At 37.6% G+C, this 16,981-nt stretch overlaps 1 pseudogene; it reads left to right on the forward strand.

Annotated features, from left to right (window-relative positions):
- The first annotated feature begins 2,175 nt into the window (after window positions 1-2,175).
- Window positions 2,176-16,145, forward strand: LOC121972794 (annotated as a pseudogene).
- The last annotated feature ends 836 nt before the right edge of the window (window positions 16,146-16,981 follow it).

Genomic DNA, 16,981 nt, shown 5'->3' on the forward strand with positions numbered 1-16,981 from the left:
GCTTAAAAACAACAACTGCTACAACTTTCATTCTTACTCGATGCTATGAAAAAGCTCCTACGATGCTGTGAAGCTCCTCCGACAACCGGTGATCAAGACTTTCCTATTTTCTTTATTGTCGGTAACTTTTATTTTTAGTTCTTGTACTTAACTCTTGTAACACTTTTTGCGAACAATTAGTGGATTGTCCAATGAGTCGTCGAAGGCTCCAAACTAAGTAAAATTTGGTTTGTTAGCAGTGTTTTATTTGCTTTCATTGCGTACTTTGATTTAATTCGCTCTCGATTTTCGACGATCGCTATTCACCCCCCCCCCCCTCCCCTGTGCCCTTTCTGATCCTACAGGAGATATACAGATGGGTCCTGCTGTAGGCCGATCGGTGGTCGCTCGATCGGGACACACCCACTCAGCTATACTGTGCCAAGCCATCTCCCTTCGTTTAGCTTTCCCATTGTCGGAGGACTGCCTCTCATCCAGACGGGCTTGCCTCTCTCTCGGCGGGGACGGCAGCCGAGGGATGCACTGGTTGTTTGTCTCTTAACCTCGAGTCATTTGTTTGGCTCTGCTCGTTCGCTCGGCTGAAACTTGCCCGTTTAGCTGACTTTGACTCCTTCCTTGACTTTGACTTCCACGTCAGCTAGTCTTCCTTGCTTTGGCCTATCTCTAGTGGGGCCCCCTTCATCACCGCATCACAAGTCTTCCCCTCAAGTTTAGTCGAAGGAGGCTATAAGTCTGACTGATTGGATGAGTAGCATGTTCTAGGGCTCTTCTTCCGGCTCAGATGCTCTAGGATTTATAGTCATCGCTCGGTTATCATCCTCAATGCGTAGGAGTTTCAAGCTATTGCTCGTCTGTAATACCTATTTCATAAGGGTTTATAGTCGTTTCTTGGCTATGATCTTTGCTGCTTCAAGAGCTTATAGTCACCGTTCAGCTTTAATCGTCTTTGTTCAAAAGTTTATAATCGCCGAGAGACTGTCATCCTCAATGTGCACAAGTTTCAAGTCGTTGCTCAGCTTCAATACCTATTTCACAAGGATTTATAGTTACCGCTCGACTGTGATCTTTACTGCGTCCAGAGTTTATAGCCGCCGCTCTGCTGTGATTAGCCGTCGTTCGACTACGATCTTCTTTGTTCAAGAGTTTATAGCCGTCGCTCGACTATAATGCTCCACTGTCACTCAGTGATATCATGACCAACACTTAGCCATTTTTTACCTTCTTTCTAATATCTGCTCCAGTCGCTTAACCCACGTAGTACCCTTTGATTGCTGCAGATGTCACTACAATTTCTCGAAAGTCATTCAAATTCTTGAACATTAATGCAAAACATGCTTATTCACGCCCTTTAATCATGCCCTCTGCTTTCTCATTAATGTCACATATAACCGAATGTCACGTGTCACCCTTGTACATCGCCGCATAGGTGATGTGATCGGTTACTGTTGAAGCTTGATGTGATGATTGTCTTTTCAAATTCAATGGTCACGATGAAGTCTTATTTTTCAAAGCCCTCGATCGGATAGCTAGAGTCGATCGTCCATAGGGTTTTTAAACCCTTAGCTTTTTCCTCTGCCCTATCATATTCTTCGTCTTCATCCCGATAGCCTCCTTACTCCTCCTTCTCTGTTCGTCGCTAGCGATCTTTTCTTTCTCAGTAAGTTCCTCTATCCATCCGTTATTCCATGGTCATCTCTCCTTCCCCATCGCTGACTATCCTCAGGGTGTGATATACCTCCACCGAGTCCAAATTTAATGGCAATGAGGTTGATCAGATGAAACTAACTTATCGCTTCCTTGACGGTTATCAAATCGCCATGCCCTCTACATACGATCACCCTCATATGCCCCCAATGATTTTTTGGCTTTCTTCAAAGACCAATTTCTTGTCGGCCTATGCTTTTTTCATTCATCCTTTTTTTGGAGGTCTTTAGATATTTTCACATCCCCATGCATTAGTTAGTATCTAATTCCTTCAGACTGCTCTCCGGGGTTGTAGTACTATTCCATCTATACGGGATTCCTCTTGTGCCTCATGTTTTTCATTACTTCTATTACCCGAAGCTTTATGAGCTGGGTACCTTTCTCTTCTAATCCCAAGTGGGTGATATATTTTTCTTCGTTTTGTCGTCTTTGAATTTAACTGATTTCTCTTTATTTTCTGCAAATCGAATCATGAACTGCGCATTGTTGAGTGGCAAATGCAGGCTCTCCGATACAAACATCAATGCCAAAGGAGTGGCTAAGTTGCAGAGCTGCGGCCTGTTGCCGGTTGAGCACTTGGACGAGTCGACCGACGATGCAAGGAGAAGCCGGACGGCTGCCAGTGAGGCAAGAGGAAGTCAGGCAGCGGTTAGCAAGGTAGCTGCTCATACTAGCAAGCTGTCGCCCGAATGCCCATCCATGGTACTGGTCACGGTTCCATCCGTGTCGGTTATGTCGGGTGATCCTTTGATCTAACAGCGCAAGTGACACTGAGCGGAATCCTCTTCCCGTTCGACGACTTCGGTTTTGTAGGCCCACGCTCCAGCGACGAAATCTCGGCCTCCTTCCGAGACGGGGCAATCTTCTACTTCCACAATTCTTGAGAGGGAGGCTGCACTACGGACTCCTCCTTCTTCGGACAGGATGCCCTCGCTGTCCACACTGCTGTCCGAGACAATAATCGCGCCACCAGTTGTGCTACCGATTCCTCCTTCGTACTTGGTATCCACCTCAAACTAGGTGACTAATCCAAGGATTCGGCCCTCTCTCACACATCCACTATGAAAATACTCATTCTCGGAAATAATCCAAAGGCAGAGAAGCCTCATACAAGCTCACACACAAAGGAGATACAAGAAGACAAAGATACAAGCTAATACAAATGAAATCTTATAAGATTTACAATGATGAAACATAGCTTTCTCTCTTATTGCTTATAGACACCTCTTGATCAACTTGGAAGTGCAGCAATACTTCTCTCTAAGTCTCCAAGAATTTGGTGTGTGCCTGTGAGAAATGTGGACAACAGAGTTCTACTAAAACAATACATGAAAAATCCTTTTCTAGGGTTATCCTTGGCGCCTTAATCGATACAGTACATGAAAAACCCTTTTCTAGAGTTACCGTTGGCGCCTTAATCTATTAAGAAGCTTCTTAATCGATTACCACATCAACAACCTTCATAACAACTATTTTTCTGAAACTTAATCAATTACCCTAATCGATTAAGCCTTCCAAATCGATTAGCCTAGTCGATTAGGAAGCTTTATATCCACGCGGGAATTAGCTGTAAGCGATTAAGTTTTCCTACTTAATTGCTTACCATAACTACTGTTTCCCACAGAATCAACCTTAATCGATTAGCCTAATTGATTAAGGCTTGCTGAATCGATTACTCTAATCGATTCAACTTCATTCAATTTCTCACGACAATGAGCTTAAGCGATTAGGGTAATCGAATAAGATATGGTAATCGATTACCAAACTCTAACTTCCAAACCTAAGTCTAGGACTCCTTTATCCAATATCCAGTCAACCGTGACTTGTTGGGACTCCTTCTTGCCTAGCATCCTATCAACCTTTACCTGTTGGGATTTTTTCACCAAGTGTCCGGTTAATCCTTTGACCCGCTTGGACTCTTCTCTTCGTGCCAAGTGTCCAGTCAATCCTGTGATCTACTTGGACTTTTTTCCTCATGCCAAGTATCCGGTCAATCCTTTGACTCATTTGGATTTTCCACCTTATGTCAAGTGTCCGGTCATCCTTGACCCACTTAGACTTTCCATCTCATGCCAAGTGTCCGGTCAGCCTTGACTCACTTGGATTTTCAAATGCCTAGTTTCACTCACCAGGACTTTTCACCACCTAGCTTTACTCACTAGTACTTTTCACCTTGCTTCACTTATTAGGATTTTCTCACTGCTTAGTTTCGCTTACTAGAACTTTTCACCTGACTTCACTCACTAGGATGTTTCATCTGTCTTGCTTTACTGATCGGGACTTTCCAATTGCCTGACTTAACTCACCAGAACTTTCTAGTTCAAGTATCTGGTCAACCTTGATCTACTCGACTCTTCTTATGTCAAACTGATCAATCTTGACCAATCTCCTCAATAGATAATTGCATATGCAATCTCCATATATTATCAAATAGTAAACTCAAGCTTAGTCAACTTTAGTCAACCTTGACCTAGGGACAATTGCACCAACACTCTCCTGGTCTATTACACGATTTCAATATTTTTCATCTAGTGAATTCTTTCAAAAAAAAATTGTCATCTAAATTATCATAATTCCGTGCATAAATTATAATAGTTTTAAAGTTTTTACCTTGTCAATGTATCTAATTGGGTTGTTTTTCTCGACTTTGATCCCTGAAAAATAACTCAATCAAATACATTGATAAGGTAAAAAAAAAATACAAAAATTGAGGTAATTTAGATGACAATTTTTGTAGATGAATTCACTAAATGAAAGATATCGAAATTGTATAGTAAATCATGGATTATGGACCAAAAGATCTGGACTGAATCACATGGCCTCACATTAATAATCAACAGGGTAACTGGTTTTTAGCAAATCTTCAGCAACACAGTCTACATGGCTTGGAAGGATACAAGATAAATCCTTGTTGCTACTATTGTTTCAACTAAAGAAACCTAGCATTTCCTAGTTTTATATTGTGCTCAGCATCATTCGGGTCTTTATAGCTATCTCCATGATTCTTGGTGATGGTCTTTATAAAGTACTCAATATGTATTCCTCACCAAATCAGTGCAAGCTTTAGTTTCCGATTCAAAGTCCATTTAAGCACCCTTCCTGTCTTGCACGAAGTCCATATGGCTAAACAACCAATCGTTTCATATGACGATGATAGGAGAACTGTGGTATTCCTCAAAGATCAAATCCCAAAGTGGGTGGCAATTGGGGGATATGGCATGCTTTCCTTAGTTTCCATCATCACACTCCCTCACATCTTCCCTCCACTCAAGTGGCACTTCATCTTGGTTGTCTATGCCTTAGCTCCCGTTCTAGCTTTCTGCAACGCCTATGGGTGTGGCCTTACAGATTTGAGCATGGCTTCGACCTATGGAAAGCTTGCGATTTTTATCTTTGGAGCTTGGGTAGGTACCCACCAAGGCGGTGTGCTTGCAGGCCTTGCTTCCTGTAGTGTCATGTTGAGCATTGTAGCTGCTGCTAATCATCTAATGCAAGACTTCAAAACTGGGTACTGAACACTTTCTTCTCCGAGATCTATGTTTGTGAGCCAAGTAATTGCCATGGGTTGTGTAGTCGCTCCGTGTGTTTTCTGGCTTTTCTATGGAACTTGGCTGCCATCAACAGATTTGCTTCATTATGGAACTTGGCTGAAGCAACAACATAATTTGTCAATATGTTATATATTTTTTTTCCCCAGCAAACTATTAATTAATTCTTATCAAGATTAATCCATATAATTTGCTTGAATGTAATATCCCCAAAATTTCTTATTAATGACATTGAAGTTATAGTCACTTGGATTGCTTGGTCTAGTTAGTAGTAGCATGCTACTATCCAAGATCACGGGTTCAAATCCAAGGAGGGGAGGAGAATGACGAAGAAAGAGGTAATCTAAAAAGGATATTATTTTTATTGGTATTCTCTCATCTCAAATTAATTTTAATAAAATTACAAAATTTTGAAAACTTTAAATATCTATATTTGTTCATTCCATCTCTTTTTTTTTTTATTTTCTAAGTATTCCACAATTGAAACAAACATCATTGAATTATATTTTATTCCCTATAATTTTAATTATATGATTAAAATTATACATAATCATTAAATTTTTAAACATACTGCTAAATCATAATTAAATATACCCATTTATAATGGTGGGAAATAAGGGATTAACTACTATTTTAGAAAAAGAAATATTATTTTGGTTAATTTTCAAAGGATACATAAGGATTTGATGTTCATTATAATATCAAAAAGCTCATTAATAAATCTTTTAGAATAATAAAAATATTGCCTACTTAAAGTTGATATATCTATTTTGTTTTTTAATTAAATTTAAGGACATTTTAAAACTTTAAAATTTTTTTTATCAAAAGGCAAACAACTTTATATTTCGTAAGTTCTCCCTCAGCATACATGTAGTTTTTTTTTCACAAAATTTTGACAAAGTCCACTCAGGTACATCTAGGAAGTTTCATTAAGGGTTTTTAAATTAGGTCGTGATTATTTTATATAATTTCCCAGATTAAAATGATGAAACTTTGATTTACGTATCATTAAATTTTTTATAAATAAAAAATATTTAACGTTTTAGTTCTTGATATGTTTGAACGAAGAGATGGTGCACTAGACATATCACTCGGATGTTGACCGGAAGAAGACTCTGAATCGGAAAAGTGATTGTGAATGAGGTGAGAATTCTCTCTACACATACTAAAAAGAGTCAATAGAATGTCAGAGTCAAAACCAGGGAAGGGGTCCCTGACAATGGTCCTCCGACGCTAAATCAGTGTAGTGCCCGAGCAGAAAAATGGAGAGACGAATAGTAAAGATTTGCGCATAGATGAGATTGTTGTAAAAGCATACCTTGTCAACGAAAATATCCCCCCTTTATATATCACCTCTTATAACCTCTATAATCATGAGGTGGCAGAAAATGTCGGGTGTCCAAAGCTATCAAGGAAATATGTATAGCCTGGTAGACAAATAACCGTCTGAAGAATCTTCTATTACCCGTGTGCACCCTTTTTATAACTTGCGCCATTAATGAGAATGTTAAGGAAATATGCTAGCTATTATAATGTGTCAGTCAAGGAAGGTTTCATTGAATGCCCTTATAACAATAGAAGAATATTCTTTGACAAATGGTTATTATTCTCTGACACTATTGTTTCCTGGGTATATCTCGATCAGATGTTTAACCTGTCAGGTATGTATTAATAGAGTAATGCATTAGCAGAGTACCCAGTATAATAGGGTTGTCAGGTCTGTAACTCGGACGACTATGTATGGTGCTACACTGACTTTCTGATAGTGAAGCAATACGAAGCTAAATCCTCTAGCTCTGGTCGGTTCTATGATCGACCGATCCTATAATGGAATACTTGCCTCTGAGATAATAGCATGAGTTCAGGAAGTCCGGTCAGGCTTATACTTAGAGTGGCCTTGCATATTTATCACAAGTAGGAATGTTTAACCATGCCAATCTGACTAGCCCTATAGTGGCTATGTATATGAAGGAGAATAGGCATATATGAGCATTGAAGACCCGCGGGCTCGACTGGATATTGGATCGACCAATTGTATATTGAGTTGTACTCTGAGAATAATAGGTTGGGTCCCTTGGGCTTGGCCGAATATATGATCACTGGTCTTTTGGAAGGTCGGTCAATAAGGACGGGCATTCCTTACACCCGAGCGGATAATGGACGGCCAAATTTACACTGGTGTTTTAGTACAAGAGTAGAGCACTAGGTACCCTGAGTCCGACCGGCCCTTAGGATGGTCCTTCTTAAACCGAAGGCCTAAATGCTGGGTGAGGGACGAAAGCTTGTAGAGGGTGACATATTAGCTGCCACCTTTCATTGACTTTGGCTGTCACCTTAGTTTGACTTTGACTACCACGTCATACCTGGGTTCGCTCATGACATCTCGTATCACTAGTCTCCCCTTCAAATCTAATCGAAGGATACTGTAGTCAACTAATTGAACCCAAGCCCTATATTTGCTCGACTGGCCTTCTTTTTGGTTTGAACTAGCGGACACCCTTCCACGCCCCAATTGATGCTATACTTAGTTGCTTTTTTTGAAAAAATTGCATGTCAGAGGATCAATATACCCCCTTAATATGCAGGAAAACATTTTTCTGCGTAATGATTCGACTTTCCTGTCCATCATAAATGCTCATTTATGGATAAACGCCAAGTGTCCCACTTGCATATTTTTTGAAGCAACAACTGATGCATGCCCTTTCATATGGATCAACACCCTTTGCAAATCAACGGTCATTAATGAGCATGTGGTTTTGATCGAACTGCTGTGGTGGGCCTTATCTCATGGCTCAAGTTTAAAAACCCCTAAGTGGCAGAGAGATAAGTTACTTTGCACTTCGTCTTCTTTTATCCTCTCTCCGGTGATTCATTTCGGCAAACTTGTCCCTCTTTCAATCTGTTTCAGTAAGTTGTTCCTCAAACTATTTGTTGTTTTTCTTATCTTCTCTCATGGCCCAATAATTTGTCGCTCCTTGGTACACTTTCGCTCGTTCAGATTTTGATCGAAGTGATCGAGAAGTTCTTTACCTTCCGTTTGAGATCCCTAGAAACCACCACATTCGCCTTCCAACCCTCTAGGATCACCCTTATCACCCTCCTCCAGGCTTCGTTACATTCTTTAAAGATCAACTTAAAGCGGGTTTACATTTCTCGATCCCACACTTCCTTTTCGAAATTAGTCTTTACTTCAACATCACTCTCTCGCAGTTTGTCCCAAATGCATTCCGCAGCATGTGCGGGATGTTCATATTGTTTCACCTACATGACATTCCTCCAACTCCTCATAATTTTCATTTGTTTTTATATTCTAAGAAATTGGAGCCTGGGTTTTTTTATTTCAGTCTCACCCTAAAGTAGTGTTCTTCAAGGAACTGCTCTCTTCCAATAAAAGATAGAAGTCTTGCTTTTTCTTTGTTGAGCTCTCCGAGCCTGCTTTGCCTTCCATGTGTCACATATTTCTGTATTGATACATCTCTTGCAACAAAAAAAATTGAGGGGGGCAGATTAACTTTATTTTAGGTCTGATTTTTTCCCTTCTTTAATTGGGCTTCAATAGACCACTTCTTTTTAGGTCAGACTTTTTAGTCCACTCAAGTACATCTGCGAAGCTTCATTAAGGGCTTTTAAATTAGGTCGTGATTATTTTATGTAATTTCCCATATTGGAATGGTGAAGCTTTGATCTATGTGTCATTAGTTTTTCTTAAAATTTTCTTATGAATAAAAAATATTTAACATTTTGGTTATTGATCCTATCTGAATGGAGAGATGGTGCGCTTGACAGATCGCTCGGATGTTGACTAGAAGAAGACTCTGAATCGGAGAAGTGGTTGTGAAGGGGGGTGAGAATTCTCTCTACACATACTCAAAAGAGCCAATAGAATGTCAATGTCAAAAACCAAGAAAGGGGTCCTTAGCGAAGGTCCTCCGACGCACAAGTCAGTGTAGTGCCCGAGCAGAAAAATGGAGAAATGAATAGTAAAGGTTCGCGCATAGATGAGACTGTTGTAAAAGCATACCTTATCAACGGAAATAACCCCCTTTATATATCACCTCTTATAACATCTGTAATCATGAGGTGGCAGAGAATGTCGGGTGTCAAAAGCTATCAAGTAAGGGAATATGTACAGCCTGGGAGGCGAATAACCGTCCGAGGAATCTTCTATTACCCGTGTGCACCCTTTTTATATGTTATCATAATGTGTTAGTCAAGGAAGGTTTCATTGAATGCTCTTATAACAATAGAAGAATATTCTTTAACAAACAGTTATTATTATTTGACAAGCTATTTTGATTCTTTGACACTATTATTTCCTGGGTATATCTCGATCAGATGTTTAACATGTCGGGTATGTATTAATAGAGTAATGCATGAGCAAAGTACCCAGTATAATAGGGTTGTCCGATTTGTAAGTTGGATGACTATGTATGGTGCTATGCTGGCTTTCTGATAGTGAAATAATATAAAGTTAAATCCTCTAGGTCCGGTCGGTTCTATGATCGACTGACCCTATAATGGAATACTTGCCTTTGAGATAATAGCATGGGTTATGGCAGTCCGATCGGGCTTATACTTAGAGTGTCCTTGCATATTTATCACAAGTAGGAATGTAAGCAGTGCTTCTAAAGAACGAGAAATTGGAGCGAAATACTGCTCAAGGAGAAGGCTAGAGTTCGGTTTGGGTGAGCTTAACTCTGGATGATCGGAGAATCACCCATTCAACCAGAGCAGCAGCAGAATAAGTCAACTTTCTGTTGACTTGTCCAAGCGCTTGGACTCCAGGAGCTCGAACTGGGAGCATCTAAGGCCTGGACTGCCTTGGATCAGAATAGGTGCCATTTCAATCGTTGTAGCAAGGATGACGTTGAGAATCCACGTCCGCAACACTCCAGGTGCCCGGACCGGTCCGGGCATCCGGGCAAAGATAAAACGTTATCATCAGGTCATTGAAGAATTATTGTGAAATAGATAAGGTGCACTGCTAGGTGGCTTGGACCAGGTCCAGCCGCCCGGAGATGCCACATCAATAAAATGGTTAGTTCGACCAGTAGGCTTTAAATAGAACCTTGATCCTAGGAGATACATACAACACTCGATGACAAACAATGTACTTTTGTTTCTAAATTCTGTAATCTCTTTCTGTTCTTCAACTCTGTAAGAGACTTCTCCACATACATCAAAGGAGACTTTTAGCGAGCTTCCACTATCTTAGATTAGCAGCCTCCCTAGTTGCAAACCAAGTAACATATTTTGGCCTCTTACTTTCTTTTATGTTTATTTTGATTAACTAATGTTCGTTTCTCTTTGCTAAATACGGAAAGAAAAAGAAAGTGTTAGATTTCTTTTCAGGGTAATTCACCCCTACCCCCCCCCCCCCCCCCCTCCCTTATTTGTCACACCGGGACCAACACTAAGTTCTTGCACACTTAACACAAGGTATCAAAAGACACAAGATCTAACTTAACTAAGTTGATCGCATCAAAACCAACCTAGGGTACTTATAAGATCTATTAGAAAATTACAATCTTTCAGTCCTAAAATGGTCATGATAGGTTGCAAAGACTTGAGTGACTCATAAAAGCATAAGTGAGATATGCCACACTTAAGCTAGACTTTGACAAATTAATCAAGCACAATGTTAGGCCTCCATAAATAAAAACCCCTTCAAAAGCTTTTAAAAGACTATTTCAAGTTTAGGATTTAGGATTTAGGATTATTAAACAATTAGTAGGGTTGCGATTACATTACTCTATTCATGTCCCAACATGGATTCTAGTACAGGCAAAGAAGTGATAAATCTGAACTCATACTAATTAACTGAAGTTGTTCTTTTCATAGAAAATTTGTCTTGCGGAGAAAATATTAAATATCTAATGAGATTGTGTTGGTATTGTCCAGAGGTCCACGTAGGGTCGAACGAGCACAAAACGCAGAATTGTAGAGTGCATAAGCATCAGTAGAGCAACTTACAACATGGTTGGAAAGCAATGATGCTAGACAACCTGATTTCGCCCAAGTATGTATGGCATGTCCCAACAGGCAACCGCCTCAGGGCTGCAATGGGATATAAGGCACTGCTATGGACGAGCATTGGTAGTTATGGAGCTCTACGCCAAAGGAAGCGCGGTAGTGCTGGATTATTATATGCCTACTATGAGGCTCGATATCGATATCGGGATCTGAGTGAAAGGTGCCGAAAGACAGCGAAAGTTATTTCATTGTGCCTCATTCACCTCCCATGTGTCACCTATTTCTATATTGGTACATCTCTTGCAATAAAAAAATTGAGGAGAGCAATGTAAGACACTAGTACATCCCATGTGTCAAAGGATTTTTTTTCTTCTTTTCAAATTAGACTTCAATAGACTACTTCTTTTGGATCAGACTTTCTTCAAATAGGATTTTAGTATATTTACTTCTTTTTTTTTTCAAGTTTGTTTTTTTTTTCCAATCGGGCTTTAGTATATCAACTCCCTTCAAATCGGCTTTTGAAGCTCCGAGTAGCAAGGAGGTCCTTCAAATGAAAGTCTAAAAAGACTGAAAGAAGAGATTAGAGGAGGTCAAGATGAACTTTGGCAAGATCCCTATGAAGAAAGAGGAAAAAATGAATGAAGGAAAATAAAAATATATAGTCAAGAGTCTAGGGTTCACTTTAAATAGAAAGTGAAATAATAACCGTAATTCCTTAGGAGCATACTTCTTTCTTTCCTTGTCGAGAGACGCCTCTATTAGTGATCAACTTGTTGACACCTCTATTAGTGATCACGTTTCAACAACTGTGTCTCTTAACTCTTCAATAACTGTCAAGTTGAATCAAAGTTAAAATTTAGGCCGACTAAACTTGGATGTGACTCAAAAGAATTTTACTTAAAGTCTTCCCTCAGGGGTTGGCTGGACCCGAACTCGATTTGACCAAACTTGAGCTCGACTTGACTTAATCCTAGCTTATCTTGATTTGACCTTTGACTTGATAATATCGCGTGGTATTAACTTTCTCCACCATATCAAATTTCTTTATTTTTTATATCATGTTTCCACAGGTATCTAGTGGGTTAGAGGATAAATTTACTATAATAAGACATGGATAAATTATCGACGAGAGTGTGCCTTCATAGAAAAATTCTTTCCATCCGGTCTATAAATTGAATTCATGATTACATTACTATGTTCTTGTCCCTGCATCGTGCATGGATCAAATTATCTTGCTGAAGTTATACTTGCGAAAATCCTGCCATCAACATATATGCTTTATAAATAATTATTGTGGAACCTGACTGAAGCAACAACATAATTTGTTATATATTATATACTTTTTCCCCAAACGATTAATTAACTTTATCAAGATTAATCCATGTAATCCGCTTGAATATAAATATATCTATAAATTTATTATGCATTAGATTATAAAAATTATCATTTGGATTCCTTGATCTTGTTGGTAGTTGAGAATATTCAGCATGCTGGAGATCTTTGGTTCAAATCCAAGTGCAGGGGTGGGTGTTTTCAGGTTAAACTAAAAAAAGGTATTCTAAAATACCTTATTTTTAATAAATTTTGTTTTTATGACACTATTTTTATTGGTTATTCTAGAATGTCTCATCTCAAATTAATTTTAATAAAATTATAATTTTTTAAAACTTTTCTAAAATTCCTTTTTTATATAAATTTTGTTTTTATGACACTATTTCTAATAATTTTTTATTGGTTATTCTAGAATGTGGGCCTTTTCAGGTTAAACTAAGAAAAGATATTCTAAAATACCTTATTTTTAATAAATTTTGTTTTTATGACACTATTTTTATTGGTTATTCTAGAATGTCTCATCTCAAATTAATTTTAATAAAATTATAATTTTTTAAAACTTTTCTAAAATTCCTTTTTTTATATAAATTTTGTTTTTATGACACTATTTCTAATAATTTTTTATTGGTTATTCTAGAATGTGGGCCTTTTCAGGTTAAACTAAGAAAAGATATTCTAAAATACCTTATTTTTAATAAATTTTGTTTTTATGACACTATTTTTATTGGTTATTCTAGAATGTCTCATCTCAAATTAATTTTAATAAAATTATAATTTTTTAAAACTTTTCTAAAATTCCTTTTTTATATAAATTTTGTTTTTATGACACTATTTCTAATAATTTTTTATTGGTTATTCCAGAATGTCTCGTATCAAATTAATTTTAATAAAATTATAATTTTTTTTAAAACTTTCATTCGATATAATTTAAAATTTTCCATTCCATCTCATTTCACTTTGTGCCCCACCTACCAACTTGTATTGCATACGAAATAGAATTATAATTATTATCATCAGGTATTCTAAAATACCTTTTTTATAAATTTTATTTTTATGACACTATTTTTAATAATTTTTTAGTAGTTATTCTAGAATGTCTCATCTCAAATTAATTTTAATAAAATTATATTTTTTTAAAAAAAAACTTTTCTAAAATACATTTTTTATAAATTTTGTTTTTATGACACTATTTTTAATATTTTTTTATTTATTATTCTAAATGTCTCATCCAAATTAATTTTAATAAAATTATTATAAAAAAATTAAAACTTTCATTCGATATAATTTATATATTTTTTATTCCATCTCAAATCACTTTGTGCCCCACCTGCCGACTCATATTACATATGAAATAGAATTATAATTCTTATATCTGGCCTATCTTATTGTCATCCAGTGAAATAAAATTGGAGTCAAATTAATTGTAAAGAAATAGAAAATAATAGAGCAGTAATTTTCTTTATTTTCCTATCATAAAATAAGAATGAAAATGATTAAAAGGAGGAAAAACTAATCAAAGAAAAAAAACCACATCAAAACTTAGAAAAGTGTTTGTCATCTTATCTATGTGGAAATTTGCTTTTGAATGTTTAGACTAACATGAACAAGCCATGGACAAGCAAATTATTTTGCAACGTTTGTTTTGGGGTGTTAATTTTTGATACATCTTGAAGAGCCTGAGGACAATTTTCTTTATCAATAGACAACACAAAAGAGTTAATTAAAATTGTAATATTATGTGATTTGAATAAATAGATATTATCATATCAAGTCATTTTCGTTCCAACGTAACTATGTTCCACCAATGCAAGAACAGTTAGATACGTGCAGCTTTTAGATTGACTGGTGAATTCGACGCAGTTAAGTCAATGAAATCACTCATTTAAGCTGTATCTAATTTAAAAACAGGCTTAAAATATGAATTTTTTTTTACTAAATTACATTTCGTTATTATCCTTCCTATCTATCCTTTAATCATATTGCACTTTATTTTTTTATAATTAAATATTTGTTTCTACTGTATTATAATTAAAATATGTCTAAAGAGAATCATAATGATTATAGTCAGTTAAGTTGACAAGAATGTGCAAACGGACCCAAGAGTGAATATTGAATAAAGTAAACAATTCTATTGAGATATCTTCTCATATTCTTTTAAATGTTGCAAAGGTTGGAACCGCCAACCCAGCGGCCCCCTCACCCCGGCCCCACAAGTATGAGAGGGAATAAATCACGGTGAATACGGGCTCGGCTATGACATGGTGGTCTCAGGTGTTTAGCACGGACAGATATTGATGTTATCGCATTTGCTGCCGCAGACCCTCGACCTCTCGACCCATGTTGCAAGAATCCATGTCATAACCGGCTGATCCCGCCCGTGGGGGCCTCATATTCTTTTAAATGATTACACTTTCAGTTGTCTCCTAAATATTTAGGATTCGATTTCTAATTATTATAATATATTTATTGTAATTTTTCTTAGTACCGGTACAAGCCGTTGAAAGGAGATGGGGAAGACGGACAAGGAGATGGAGAAGGAATAAGAGGAAGGTGCTCCGGCGCCTTCCGGGGAGCGCGCTGGTGTCCTCCACACCCCCTTCACCCGTCAGGCGAACACCGTCATCCAGATCTGCGTCGTCGCTGCCTACCGCCTCGCCTTCAGTGGTGCGCTACCTTTCAAACAAGCTAAAATAATATCAATTTTGCCCCTGCGGGCTGGATCAACCGGTTAAGGCGTGGCATCCTTGCACAATGAGTTGTAGGGTCGAAGGTCCACGGACGCGCACTGGATGAATAATCTGGGCCGGCTGTGTTAAATTCCGGAGACACCACGCTTTACCCGGACCAGCATTCGCCGCTGATTTACCTCCTCCTAGGATCCCTGTGGGGCCAGGCCTAGGGGGCCGCTGGGCGACGGGACCCGCCTTTTTGCACAATAAAATAATATCAATTTTACCTTGTACCGATTTTTTTACTTTCAAATTAGAACACAGATATGTTAAAATAATATCAATTTTCACAAAAAAAAAAATCTATATAAATCAACTACATTAACGGTCCCCTTAGTGATATTCTCACAGATATGGAGGGAGGTACATATAGATAGACAGGCGTCAGATGTATGATGGGATAAACTTATATCGTCAGTTCTTGAAAATCGACCCCTAACTATTATATCAGAGATGTCATGCGTTCATCGTCTATGTTATACCCTTAGAACAATAATATCAATTTTAACCCTTTATGAACAGGTGGTTATGGCACTTACCTTTTCGGAATGAGTTCGAAAATCGCAGGCCAAACAACAGAAGCAAATGATTCACAGAATATCAAGGACACGAAATTAGGATGGATGTTGACAGTTTATGTTTGTTGTCAGTTTTGTAGGATTGTTTTCTCTCGTGCCCCTCAGAAAGGTAAGTAGAATCCAACAACGGCCAACTGATTGTACTGGCAGTCGCCCATCTGCAAACTCTTCAATTTTTGGTAATGTTTTCATTGTCAGGTAGGAATTCTTATTTCTTGTTCTCCTTGATTCTTGGTGATGACCTTTATAAAGTACTCAAGGTCCTGACCAAATCAGTGTAAGCTTTACTTTCTGATTCACAAAAAGTCCATTTAAGCACCCTTCCTGTCTTGCATGAAGTGTCTTTTATATATATATATATATATATATATATATATATATATATATATATATATATATATATAAAATCTCAATTTCTAGAAAGTTAATCAGATTAACTAAGTTTGAGTTGACTCAGACTTAAGTTTTGATATTTGAGTTTTGATATTTCATAATATTTAAAGATTATTAGTGCAATTATTCAAATGGAGATTGATGGTCAAAGTTTGATCAGAAGTTAAGTAGGTCAAGGTTGACCGGATACTTGATTGAAAATTCCTAACTGGAAGTTAGGCAAGGACAAGTCCAATGAGAAAGTTGACAGAATATGAAAATCTAAGTATGTCAGTGCTGACTAGCCACTTGGTGTGGAAAGTCTCGGTGAGTGAAGTCAGGCAGTGAAAAAGTTTCGATGAGTGAAGCCAACAATGAGAAAGTCCTGGTGAGTAAAGCCAGGTAGATGAGAAGTTCCAGTGAGTGAAACTAGTGGAAAAATTTTCCAGTTAGTGAAGCTAGGAGATGAGAAATCTTGATGAGTGATCAAGTGTTAAAAGCCCTAACGAGTAAAGCTAGGCAGATGAAAATCTTGGTGAGTGAAGCCAGATGAAAAGTGTTAGGACCTTAATGTACACTAGAGGGGGGTGAATAGCGTCTCACTCAAAACGTCACTTCCTACAATGGTTAGTGTGCACAGCGAAAATACAAGACAAACACTAACAAAAGAAATCAAACCTAACACATTGTTTAACGTGGTTCGGATATGAAGTTCCTATTCCATGGCTGTCTGAAAGGTGGACGA

The sequence above is a fragment of the Zingiber officinale genome, chromosome 4A, assembly GCF_018446385.1.
Source record: "Zingiber officinale cultivar Zhangliang chromosome 4A, Zo_v1.1, whole genome shotgun sequence".
Lineage (NCBI taxonomy): Eukaryota > Viridiplantae > Streptophyta > Magnoliopsida > Zingiberales > Zingiberaceae > Zingiber > Zingiber officinale.